Source organism: Eumetopias jubatus, unplaced genomic scaffold (assembly GCF_037043125.1).
Source record: "Eumetopias jubatus isolate StellerSeaLion01/CBP00866 unplaced genomic scaffold, mEumJub1_p1.0 scaffold_15, whole genome shotgun sequence".
Lineage (NCBI taxonomy): Eukaryota > Metazoa > Chordata > Mammalia > Carnivora > Otariidae > Eumetopias > Eumetopias jubatus.
The window spans coordinates 21,640,261-21,652,430 of record NW_028274821.1 but is presented as its reverse complement, the minus strand read 5'-3'; the positions used below and the strand labels follow the sequence as shown (position 1 = coordinate 21,652,430).

General features: G+C 47.5%; 1 pseudogene; it reads left to right on the top strand.

The window, feature by feature from the left end:
- Nucleotides 1-8,227: 8,227 nt before the first annotated feature.
- On the top strand, nucleotides 8,228-11,874 carry LOC148162368 (nuclear pore-associated protein 1-like; annotated as a pseudogene).
- The last annotated feature ends 296 nt before the right edge of the window (nucleotides 11,875-12,170 follow it).

Sequence of the window (12,170 nt, the reverse complement as noted above, 5' to 3'; positions counted from 1 at the left end):
CGAGTATCTGAGGGGAAAGCATTCCAGATAATGGGAATGATCACTGCAAAGACCCAGAGGAAGGGTCCCTGATACCCTCAAGGAGCAGTTATAAACTAATGTGGCCGGCATACGGTCAGCAGAGGGAGGGAAGAGAGGAGGACAGAGAAGATGAGGGGTGAATTCTCGGCACTATTTATTGCTTGTGCATTGACAAACGGTAGACCCAACCTTCAAGTGTCTCAGTGAACTCAGTGCTTTTTTCCGTGGCCAATTTACCTTGCATGATTTTTGGAAGGTTCAAATACGGTAAGGAAGTAATTCACGAGCCATGTTGTTATTCTTCTATAAATAAGGATAGATGCACAGATGATAGGTAGGTAGGGAGATTGATAGACAGATACCCAGAGAGACGGATGGAGACAGGGTATATACATATAGATGCATGTTTAATGAGGTCCTTAGGCAAAAGTGCCTTAGGTGCCTTCACCAAGCAGTTCAAATAGGACATCCCAGTTTTTTTTTTTTTTTATTTTATTTACTTTTGAGAGAGAGAGAGAATGACAGAGAGAGAATGAGAGGGGTGAGGGTCACAGGGAGAAGCCGACTCCCTGCTAAGCAGGGAGCCCGATGCGGGACTCGATCCCGGGACTCCAGGATCATGACCCGAGCCGAAAGCAGTCGCCCAACCAACTGAGCCACCCAGGAGCCCAGGAGATCCCATTTTAACAAGAGCATAAAAGTGCCTACTTTTATGAAGGAAACGTGGAAAAATATGATAACTGAGCTTAAAATGCACAGCACTGAGCCTAGTGCAACATTTAGGAGAATAGCCCTGTAAAAACAAAGATCACCAGCACACAGAGGCTGCTGGACCCCTCCAGGCACCCTGCTGCCTGATTCATTTACTCTAAGTTGTTTATTACAGTTCCAGAGGATCAAAGCTCCTCCTCCCTGGCTGCAAAGAATCGCCTCCCTTTGTAGTCAGAACTGCCTCTAAGAAGCAGGTTGAAATCCAGTTTGCTTCTAATAGTCCTGCACCCTCCCACAACCGTGCCTGCTAATGTTACCAGGGACAACTTTTAAAAATTCATGCCTCTTGACTTTTTTTTTTTTTTAAAGCCTTCAAGCTAAAAGTTATATCCTGATAAGGCAAACATTTAACAAATCTGGGATAAAGGTAAAAATGATTTTGAATTTCATATTTTGATGCCTTGACACAGTAGAAGCAATTTCTTAAATAGACATTTTCTCTTATTTTTAGAAAATAATACATAAGCATAAGGGCAACTTGAATGATACTGAAATGCAACCCTTCTCCCTCAAGCTCCCCTCTCCAGAGACAGATTTTTGCTACTTTGATGTCACCCCCATAATTCTAAACGTTGTGCCTAACCTGCTGCATCACGTCATACACATTTTAGACGATGCTTTTACCACTCTCACATGATGGAAGAAGATAAACTCCACTCCCACTGTTTTCCCTCCCTCTTCCTTTCCAAAATGTCCTGTTCAATTAATTTTGCTGCTTCCCTTTTGTAAGTAACTTCATGTAATTTTGCTGGCTTCATTGGTGACGGAAGTGACAGCATAGGGCTAAAAGCACCAGTTCCGGTGATGGGCCACTTCAATTAGAATCACTTCCTACCTATGGGGTTGCTTGCAATAACGCAAATAATAATGCATTTGCAACCTTTAGGGTCTAAGACACAGGAGAGCTCAAGAAAGAGTAGCTATTATTTATTCCTTACATCATTAACTTTCACCCTAATCTCATGATTTTCTCTACGCATGAGACTGTGCCCCATAACGGCTCTGACTTGCCCTTTCCCCTTGTACAAACTTACCTTTTTTTTAAAATATTTTATTTATTGATTGATTTGACAGAGAGAGAGAGAGAGACAGCGAGACAGGGAACACAAGCAGGGGGAGTGGGAGAGGGAGAAGCAGGCTTCCCCTGAGCAGGGAGCCCGATGCGGGGTTCAATCCCAGGACCCTGGGATCATGACCTGAGCCGAAGGCAGACGCTTAACGACTGAGCCACCCAGGCACCCTGTACAACTCACTTTCTGTCATTTACATGTTTGCTTTTGTTGGTGCTGGTAGCATTTACATTTTGCCGTACAACTGTAGCAAAGCGTTCTGTGTTTTACCCACAGCTTGGCTCTAAGGGTTGAAAAGCAATAAACTGTATTGACTAAGTATTGCTTAGTCCTGGGGAAAATAGTGTGCTGGGATTGTATTTTCTACTCCGTCATTATGGTGCTCCTACTTGTCTTTGGCATCCATTGTTTAAAATCATGCTATATACATATTTTTAAGATTTTATTTATTTACTTGACAGAGAGAGAAAGAGAGAACGCACAAGCAGGGGGTGGGCAGGCAGAGGGCGAGGGAGAAGCAGGCTCCCACTGAGCAGGGAGCCCGATGAGGGGCTCGATCCCAGGACTCCGGGATCATGACCTGAGCTGAAGGCAGACGCTTAACCGACTGAGCCACCCAGGCACCCCTTAGAAGCATGCTGTATTTCAGTTTGCTTTATACTTCAGCTATTATTTTCTCATATATTTTTAATTGTTTTTCCTAAAATATGCTCATTTTGGAGACCTAGAAACCACCTGGGTGTGATGGGCCCGCGCAGGCCCTTCCTGACCCAGTCACTGCTACGATCCCAGAGTGATGTGATGTAACCAGGCTTTCCGGCAGCACTCCATACTTCATCTGAGACGGAGCAGGAAATGTTCTTTTTTTCTAAAAAAAAATTTTATTTATTTATTTGACAGGGAGACAGCAAGAGAGGGAACAGAAGCGGGGCGGGCGGGGGGGAGTGGAGAGGGAGAAGCATGCTTCCCGCGGAGCAGGGAGCCTGATGCGGGGCTCGATCCCATCAGGACCCGAGCCGAAGGCAGATAACCGACTGAGCCAGGTAGGCGCCCCTGGAAATGTTCTTTTCAGCAGTCCCAAGACAGAGTGTTGTCCTCAGATACCCCTTCCGAATAGGAAAACTGAGGCTGGCAGAATCAAACAGGTGCAAGAATTAGAGCCATGACATGGATCTCCTGATTTTGTCTGAGGTTACAGGTGTGAGGAGGGCAACCGAACAAAACCAGACAAACCATGCCCGAAAAATGGTCTCTGATGTAAACAGAGCCTTTGTGTTAAATCCATGCTAAGCTTGACATCAGAGACTTAGAAGTAGATTTTCATAACATGGAGGACAAATGAAAGTTTATGGGTAAAGAGAGGGGGTGGGAGGCTTTGAGATAAAGGGTTTAAAAGAGAAGTTCAGTTCCTAGTTTTCCATTGGACTAATCCAGGCTGTCATATGGAAATTGGGGAACACAGGCTGTCGTGAAATACCTAAGTTAGCCACATGGACAATCACTCAAAATTATTTTTCTGGTTAGGAATACCTTTCTGTTTCCCTTGAAAAGAATTTCATTGATTTCACCAAATATGTATCTGAAAGTGATGACAGAAAGTTGAGAAAGTTATGTGCCTGGAATTTGCAATTATCATTGTTAACACACACATTTGTATTGCTGACACTGTGACAAGTACTATTCTAAGGACTTAGTGAGATTAACTCACTGAATCCTCATAAAAGTAACCCCAAGGTAGGTATTACTCATAATATCCCCTTTTGGGGGGAAAACTTTTGGGCGGAAATGAGAGAGGTTAAATAGCTTGTCCAATGTCACACAACTGGTAGGTAGCAAAACCTGGGATTTAAAACCTGACCATCTAGGCTTTTATCACTTGGCTGCGTTACCTTCTTATAAGCTGTGTTTAGGAAGAGGACTAAGTTGACAAGAATGAACTCAAAGCAGAAGAGAGAAATGAGGAAATGAATGACAGCAGGAACTGGGGAGGAGTTAAGTTCAGAAATGGCTGGTAATAAGACCTAGAAATAAGAAGATTCCGGTTGGATGTTAATTTCAGGCAGTCCCTGAATCCATTGAGAAATGCCTTTGTTTTCTTGAAAGTTCAGAAAGACTGGCTGAATGAAAAGTAATGAAAAAAAGTAGAAAGGAAAATAATGTGACTTAAGTAAGGAAAAGGAATCTTTCCCCTCTAAGCATTAGGAGAAGAGGGAGTTTGTGGGGGAGGAGGGAGATCTTCCTAACAAGGGTGTCCAGGCATTTTTACCAGGGTGAACATGGAGAAAAATGGTGACCATTGTACTGGTTTCGATGATCCCGCAAAACCAAAGCCTCAGTTTCCAAGAGTGACATACATTTACAGCAGCCCCACTGTGCATTAGATGCATTGCTAAGTGTATTTCCAGTCACACATCGTATCTGGAGTTAAGAGTTCCTTTGAGCGATGAGTTCCCTACGGTTGCTGTAACAAATCACCACAAACTTGGTGGCTTAAAACACATTTATCCTCCCACGGTTCTGGAAGTCAGGTGTCTGACAACATTTTCACTAGGCTGAAACCAGGAGTTCACAGGGCTGTGCTCCCTCTGCAAGCTCTAAGGGAGAATCCAGTCCTTGCCTTTTCTAGCTTCTGGTGGCTGCCAGAATTTCTTGGCTTTTGGCCACATCAATCTGATCCCTGCTTCATGGACACACTATCTTTGTAGTAAAGTCTTCTTCTCCCTTTCTCTTAGAACAACACTTGGGATCACGTTCAGGGTCCATCAGATAATCCAAAAGACTCTCTCGCTCTTAAGATCCTTAACAATCCCATCTGTCAAATCCCTTTTGCCATTTAAGGGGACATTCTCGGGCTTGGGGGATTAGGACAAGGACACTTTGGAGCAAGCGTATTATTCAGCCTTTCTTAAGGGAGATACTATTATTTTTCTAAGATGCAGGAAAAAAAGAAGGTTAGGTAAGTAATTTGTCCCAAGACCTTACCATGCTTCCGAGTGGCGACTGAAATCCTGGCATGCTGACGTTAGGACACATTCAACCGCTGTTAACCTGTGTTCTTAACCACGGTGTGTGTAGGCCTGGTTAAGAGTCACACGTTTCAGGGCGCCTGGGTGGCTCAGTTGGTTAAGCATCTGCCTTTGGCTCAGGTCTTGATTCCAGGGTCCTGGGATCGAGCCCTGAATCCGGCTCCCTGCTCAGCGGGGAGTCTGCTTCTCCCTCTCCCTCTGCCTTTCCCCTGCTTGTGCTCTTTCTCACTCTCTCAAATAAATAAATAAATAAATAAAATATTAAAAAAAAAAAAAGAAGAAATGAATTACTCAAAGAGATGTACCTTCTACTCAGTGAAGAAGTAGAGCAGGGATTAGTGAGTAACGGTCCACAGGTCAAATCGGGTTCTCAGCCTGTTTTTGTATGATCTATGAGATAATAACGGTTCTTACATTTTGAAAGGCTGCTGAGGAAGGAGAAGAAGAGGCTACAGAAACTGTACATGGCCCACAAAGCCTAAAATATTTAAAACTTGAAAAAAGTTTTCCAGTACCTGATACAAAGCTGGCTGGTAGTAGGTCCGCGACAAAACTGGAAGGAGGAATACATGAGTAAATTACTTGCTGAAAATATTATAAACTTATACAGGTGTCAAGGAACATCTGTGTTTTTACCCCTAACCTTCAAAAGCAATGTCATTTCCATTGATCTAATGAAAAATAGTCTCTTTCTGAAAAGAGTAAACCAGGGCCCTGGGTGGCTCCGTTGGTTGGGCGACTGCCTTCAGCTCAGGTCATGATCCTGGAGTCCCGGGTTTGAGTCCCGCATCAGGCTCCCTGCTCAGCAGGGAGTCTGCTTCTCCCTCTGACCCTCTTCCCTCTCGTGCTATCTCTCATTCTCTCGCACTCAAATAAATAAGTAAAATCATTAAAAAAAAAAAAAAAAACAAACAGTAAACCAGAAGGCATTTTCTCACATAAGCAATGTCATAAACAACTTTCAAAGTGAAATAGCAAAAAATAAAAAATAAAAAACATTTTTATAAACTTTAAACTTTACAAAGAATTTTCATGTTCATTATCTCATTTAATCCTCAAATCAACTCCATGAGACAGGTATTACTTTCCCATCAGAAATTACTGCATCCTAAATCTTTAGTGATTTCTCAAGAAAAGTTGAAATCTTGAATGTTACATCTGTGAACGGTCAGGTTCGGTTTTGTTTTTTTTTTCCTATGGGAATACTGGATGCTAAAATCAACAGGTATTTTCAGTTCTAGATGGCCGACTAGAAAAACGTATTTACTTTCTGTTCCCTTTGAAATCATCTTTAATCAAAGTGTAGAAATACCAAAATGAATACCAATCAAAGCCAAGAGATTGTGGAAGTCATCTACCACAGAAAGATCTTGATACATTTCTAGAAGGCAAAAAGTGAAATGTAGGAGTGATGAATAGAATGATCAAGAAAAGACCACCCTGAGAAGGGGCTGCACAAAGCCAGTTTACTTCTGCTGAGCCTTGATTATAGTAAAGAGAAGAGAGAAGAGGAGCTGAAAACGAGGAGACAAAAGTTCTTTTAGGGAATAAAAGCTCATTTAATGAGCTCCATGGATCATTCGGTCTGCCCTCCATATTACTGTGTATGAATTACAACAGATTGCTGGCGAGCAAGACAAGGCCACGGGGAATGAGTGGTCAACCACAGGTTGTTAGCTATAGTTCACCGTCACTACTACAAATTCCATCCAAGGCTGCCCACCCATGGCTTCATTTGCCATAACTGGAGATGACCGCTTTATAAATTGTCAAATGAGAAGTAATCTTCCTGGCATCTATAAATTGCTGTTACTATTAAAATATTTTTATTAATGATTAATCATTTAAAAACATTACCTTGACAAATTCTGTCTCCACATGTTTGCTTCTGCCAAGCCGTATTATCTCAGAATGACCACTTGCCATCTAAATTATTTTGCCTTACAAGGACAAGTAAGAGAATGGTCGATATTTCAAAAAAGCACCTTGTCCCTATTCCCATTTGACAAGAAAAATAAAGAGGTAGATTTTTCTGGGATATCCTTGTCCAAATTTCCTTTTATTGTCCTGAAGTCCTAATACTCATCATATGTTTAATTCTTCCTTCTTGGGGGGAAAAAAAAAAAAGGAAGAATATGACTGTAATTTATGGTTTTCAAATATGTCTGACGTGACCACCTTTTTCAGAGTTTCTATAAGAAATCTTTGCCCAAAATTTGTACAAACTTGCTATTTTTGTTCAAACAAACAAAATCAAGAAATTGTTCCTTACTGAACTCTTCTCAAATGATATCAAGGAATTATGGATAAATGTCATAGCTGTAGATCATTTCTGCTCCTAGAGAGGTTAGAAAGGGCTTATAATATTTCTCCTTTTTTTCAAACAGAATGTGGGTCTGAGTGAGACCTTCTGTGTCCTGCCAACCTCAAAGTTTGTTGGGGATGGAAGTCCAAATTTGCTCTAACATACTGTAAAAGGAATCTCACCAACAGAGCTCTAAAACTAATTTTGTAACAAATGAATCAAGTCCAATGCTATTTTAAATATAACAAATAAATATATGTAAAACTTTATAATGTGTATATATTTTTTTCTGATCGTATGATTCTTGGTTCTGAAACGTCTGCATGTCATGTTCCTAATGTCCTACATCAGCCCCATGAGAGAGAAAACACTTCAGTAAAGTAAGCCATGATCTACATGATACATGCAGTTTTGCCAAATTCCTAAAAAAGAAAGAAAGAACTTGCCTGCCACAAAGGGAGGTCACGGGATGCAGCATCTAGTCGGGTCAGGGTTCGGAGTCGGCTCTGAAACCTCCGGCGCCCGGCAGGTGCCTCTGGTGGCCTGGCTCCCAGGCCTCACGCGGAAGCAGGGCAGTTCCGTCAGGCATAGGGCCATCCCCTCGCAGCGCTGGGAGGCTCCCATGCTTGGCTTGTTTGGCTTGCTCGAGGGAAGGGCTGGCGACACACACCCAGGCGCTGAGGGCCCCGGCGGGGGGGCGGGGGGCACCGCAGTCCCACACCGTCCCACACAGTCCCACGCAGTACGCGCCGTGGTGCCCATGTCAGTGCTAACCAACTCCCAATGGCAGCAGGAAGTCTCAAGGCTGGAGGCTAGTGGGCGGGGCTCCGGGGCCTCGCCCTTTGCCCTCTGAGGTGTTCACTTCCCGCGCTGGGCATGCGCCGCCCTTCTCTGTAAATTCTTCAGGGACCGCGTCACAAGCGCCAGGCTGCGTTGCCCAGTGCTTGCTTGACCTCGAGAGGAGTAACAAACTCCGGAGGCTCTCTCCGGGTTTTACACTCCGATCTCGCGATCGTTCAGCGCACAACTTGCACATGGGCAACTTGCTGTGTAAGTTTCGTCCCCCGCCCAGGCGCCGTCTCCTGCCAGGCCTTTTTCGCCCGCGCGCCACTCATGCCTGCGCCGTTGCCCATCCTGGCCGGGACCACCCTGCTGTTCCTGCACTTGCCCCCTGCCCTGGGTGCGGGCCATGCCAGCGGCATCGTGCGGCTTTAACAGCGAGCTTTCACGTGGAGCCAAAGAGGCGGTATCCGATCCCTCAGGCCGTGTGTTCCCCTCTGGGCCTCCTCCCCTTAGTGAACTGGAGGGACCCTCCGAAACAACCTGTGCTGTCCGTCCATAATTCCAGGATGTTCAGACCCTCGAGAACTGTGAGGATCCCTCCTCCAGGGCGCAAATGGACTGTCCTGCGTTCGCTGCCTGAGCCCGTAGTCGAGGCTGTGAAGCCGGTACCATCCAATCACCAACCCCCTCCGAGCTCAAAGGGGATGGAGGAGAAGGTCCAAGCAGTGCCCAGAGAAGGGTTGGAGGATTCTGTAGAGAGCAGCGGACAGGATGATGGGAACAGGGCCCCCCAGGGCAGTGGGGATACACCGTTGACATCCAGGCCCCTGGAGACCGGTGGAGTGCTCAGTTCCCACCAGTGCAGCCCTGCACCTGTGGAGCAGTCTCCCAATCCCCCGGGAGACAGCTTGGGGGAGAACGCTCAGATATCTCTGGTGAGCTCCCCCTCTGAGGGCCCTGTTGTCACCTCCTCACATGGCCCTGCTGGCGATGTTGTTCCTCTTCCGAAGCCAGATACAGATGCGGTAAGGCTCTCCGACCCAAGCCCAAGCTGCCGCTTGCCGCAGGAGAGATTAACAAAGGAAGTGGGGGCTGAAAACCATCGGCCTATCCAGAGCATACCACACTTACCAGGGAAGGAGACAGAGGGTGATAAGCCTTCAGGCATCTCCTCCAAGTACTCTTTTCCACCAGTATCTGCCACCAGTAGGCCCTGCAAAAGGAAAATATCCATGCCGCTTTTTGTGCCTCTGCCATCACCATTACCACTGCAGTGGGGTAGAGGCGAGTTGCCCCCACCTCCTAAGCTTCCTTGCGTAGTTATTGACAAAAACCTGGGCACCCTGAAGAAGACCAAGGGTCAGAGGAATAAGATCTTGGAGGATGGAACAGAGACCCTGGCAGACTGCTGGGCCACTCAACCTGCCCCTTCCTCTTCCCTACTTGCCTCGGAGACTGCAGACTCCCTGCCCCCGGCCACTCACGCTTTCCAAGTCCCCGTTCCTACTACTGACTTGGCTGACCTATCTGCCAGGCCCCCAATCCCATCTGTCCCTCCATCTTCCCCAACAGGAAATACCGATTCTCTTCCTCCTCTTAGTTCCAGTCCCACTGGGAAAATTCCACTTAAGAATGGACACCCTCTTCATCCAGTCACCGCTGTAACACCTATTTCGCACCACTCCACACCTCCTAAGACCTCAACCTTCTCATTACAGCCGCCCTCCTCCAAAGGAGAATCCCCGACCCCTATGTGTGTAGATTCTCCCCCTCTTTCCCTACCCACCCCTCTTCCAGTCCCTTCCCCAGAGAGCCCTGTTTTTGTGGCTCAGGCTATCACTTCTAAGGCGGTTCCATCTGCCATCACAGCCACGTCATCTGCAAATTTGACGTCTGATGGTACTTCAAATTCGGATGTCACTGACATGGACACTACTCCTCCTTCTCATGCTGTCATGTTCAGATCTCCCCCAGGCCCCGGGGTGAGCTCTCCTTTATTATCCCAGGGCCACTGCAGTAGCAATCAGACACAGACTGCAAAGGTTCCAGTCTCCACCGGCCCATCAACATCGGTGGCCGCCTGCCCCACCCAAGTTCTTAATCAACCCGTCAGCCTCAACATCACCTCTCAGCCCACACAGGGGACCCTGGCGGGGCAACAGCAGACAGGGTTGGTACTTTCCACCACTGGCTTACCCCTCATGAATTCTGGAATCACCGCCACGGCAGTAGGCAGCACCTCTGCAAACTGCAACCCTCACTCTGACCCTGATGCTATGGATACCACACCTCCTTCACAGGCCGTTATCTTTCACTCTCCCCCTCAGTCCGGGGCAAGCCACTTCCCATTCTACAGTGCACTTCCTGGTTCTGACAACACACCGCCCAGTAGCAGCACTGCCGTGGCCCATAACTCTACCCAATTACCTGCACAGTCAGCCATCACACAGACCTCGGTTTCTAACTACTCTGCCCCAGGAATCACCTCTCAGCCCGCATTTGGGAACCAGAATGGGCAGCAGGCTGGCAGTTCCTACCTGTTGGGAAACCCAGGAGCCCCGACACAAGCCATAGGCCCAACCGCTCCCGTAGCCCAGCTACCCAAAGACAGCAGAATGCAATCAGGTCTTGCAGGCTCTGCATTTGGCACTACTGTCAACTACCAGACGGCCTTTGGTGACAAGACAGGTGTTCTCCCTATTGGTGTATCTACCACTACTGGCTCTGCAGTTGCCACTGGGATGCCCAGTGCTGGGCTCAGTAGCTCCCCGCTTACACCAACTACTCCGGGCCCACCTGTGTTTACGGGAACTGCAGCCCCCACGGGCGGTGGGAGCTTTGGATTTGGTGTGTCCGTCCCAGGTCCCGCTCACTCACAGGCATCTGGAGCACTCAACTATGGGGCAGGACTGAACGGGGCACCCAGCACCACTTCCGCTCCTCTTTTTGGTCCCTCTCAATACAACATGGCTGCAGCTGTAGGAGGGGCAAGTACTGTCCCAGGATTTGGAAATATGGCCAGTTCCACTTTAAATCCAGGCACCTGGGGCCAGCCCATCCAAAACACGGGTGGTGCGCTACTGGGAAAAGGCAACAACGTTCCCACCGTGGGAGCCTCTAGTGTGCTCACTACCCATAAGTGTACCCAGGGCTCATCCAAAAAAAGAAAATATGCTCCAGGCAGAAACGCCACCACCACCGAGGAGAGAAATGGGTCAAGAGGCGTGTCTGCTTTCCCCTTAAATCGGAGCGCCAAGGGCCGACCCGCCCACAACACGGGTGGTGCCGTAGTGCGAAAGGACAGCCCTGCTCCCACCGTGGGAGGCTCTAGTGTGCCCACCACCCGTAAGTGCACCTGGGGCTCATCCAAACGAAGAAAACCTGCTCCAGGTGGGAGAGCCACCACCAAGGTGAAGAGAGATGTGTCAAGGGACACGCGTGTCTCCCCCTTACAGAACACCTGGGGCTCGCCTGGCCACACGACCTCTGTTGCAGTTGCAAGTACCAGCACCAACTATATGCTACAACCCACTTCTAGTTCTCACCTCCCTCCAAGCACCTTGGGCCCACCTGCCCAGCATACAGGTGGCGTGAAGGACGGGAACAACATCACTCCCAAGACCGGAAATCCTGGTATTCCTGCTTTACATCAGCGTAACAGTGGCCCACCTGATGCAAACACAGGTGGTACAGCTGGAAAAGATATCGTATCTATGATGGCAGGCCTCTGGGTCACCAGCTGCCATCAGAACACTCGGAGCCTACCTAGCACTAAGACAGGTGGTGCTATGGGGATCAGCACCACATCTACTACGACTGGAAACACGAATGGTCCCCCATGCACACAGACCACATGGAGCACCCCCAACCACAGCACTGATGGTTCAATGGGGGATAGCCCCATGGAATTTTAGAAATCTCCACTCGGAACACGTGGGCCTGCCCCTAGTCAGGGTACTCCTCTGACTTTGGAGGAGCCAGTAAAGTGTTTGGAGGCTCCTGGCCCACTGTTCCTATGCTCTGGGCATGGCACCTTCATAACCTGCCTAGGGCTTCATCGGAACCACCAACCAGGTTCTTTCTTTTGACACGAGTCTCAACGAATATGGAACACGTGTTCCTCTGCCAATTATATGTAACAGTAAATGGACTTTGCTGTACCAGAAAGGAGCTCGGCCCCTTTAAATGAAACTT